Raw genomic sequence first — 1,545 nt, forward strand, 5'->3', positions numbered from 1 at the left:
ACTTGTCCAAGAAGCTCGGTCACTCTTTGAGTACCATTGCCTTAATGATGACGCAGCGCAGCAGCAGAAAAGGAAAGAAAAGGAAGCAAATCCTGGACTCTGGATCCCGCTACTTCGTGAGGCAGCCTGCCCCATGGGTCATGAATCGGCTTGTTCAGTCACATGTAGACCCATGGCAAAGACTTGTGACCTTCAATTGCAGCTGACAGCCTACTGAGCCCTTAAAGAATTTATTTCTATGGATAATTTTTAAAACAACATTTGATGATGATTTTATAATATCAATTCGACATATAGGCTGGAATTTTCCAGCCCCTCATGCCAGCAGGATCTTCCGCTCCCGTCCTTGTGAATGGAGATTTCAATGGCTCGTCAGCCCCGCTATGGGGAAACCCGCTGCGGAGTGGCTGGAAAATTCCAGCCATGCATATTTTGGAGGTAAAGTGAGATAAAGTTATAGGCCCGAGAATGCATCACGGTGCTGTTAGGGAGGGAGTTTCAAGGACCTGTGTAGGTGATGAGGAAGAGGGAATGGAAAGAGGAATAGAAAGGTGGAGCAGAGCAAGGTGGAAGAGAAGGACAAGGGGGTAGGAGGAGGACAAGAGGGGAAGTGAAAAGGTGAAGCGAAGTCGAAAGAGGAGAGGTGAAGTGGTGGAATACAAACATACGAAATAGAAGCAGAAGTAGGCCATTTGGAACAAACCTGTTCCACCATTCAATAAGATCATGGCTGAACCATTTGTGTTCCGAGTTCTACATTCCTATCTACCTCCAATAACCTTTGATTCCCTTGCCTAACAAGAATCTATCCAACTCTGCCTTAAAAATATTCAGTGACCCCGCCTCCACTACCTTCTGAGGCAGAGAGTTCCAATGTCGCACAACCCTCTGGGAGAAAATAGTTCTCCTCATCGCTGTCTATAAGGGCAATCCCTAATTTTAAAACAGTGCCCCATCGTTCTGGACTCACCCACAAGAGGAAACATCCTTTCCACGTCCACCTTGTCAAAGCCATTCAGGACCTTATATACTTCAATCAAGTCATCCCTCACTCTTCTAAACTCTAGTGGAATGAGGAGAGAGTGGGAGAAGGGAATAGGAACAAGAGGACAAATAGTAAGAGAGAGATTTGATGATGGGGTTAGCAAAAGTAGGGAGAGTCCTGAACAAAAATTAGTTTTGGTTGGTGAATAGACTACTGAACAAAAGCTTCTTTCTTATTGAGGGGAATGGGGAAGAGGATCAAGAGAAGGAGGGAGTTCAACTCAGATGAGTTGTTTAATTCATCCCCTGGATCTTCAATCTCTTAAACTCCATGAGGAGCAGTGGGGCCTGGGCCTATCAAATTGTTTATTAATTTAAAAAAACACTTTTAAATCTCCTCTTAATCTGCTATTCTCCAGTGGAAATAGTTCCGGTGTCACACATCTGCCCTCTTAACTATTATTTCCCTAGGAAATCTTTGGTGTTTATTTGCTATAATTTTAATGCCCTTTCGGTTGTGGGTGGCACATAACTGCACACAGTAATCTAACTATAACCTAA

Source organism: Cetorhinus maximus, chromosome 5 (assembly GCF_964194155.1).
Source record: "Cetorhinus maximus chromosome 5, sCetMax3.hap1.1, whole genome shotgun sequence".
NCBI lineage: Eukaryota > Metazoa > Chordata > Chondrichthyes > Lamniformes > Cetorhinidae > Cetorhinus > Cetorhinus maximus.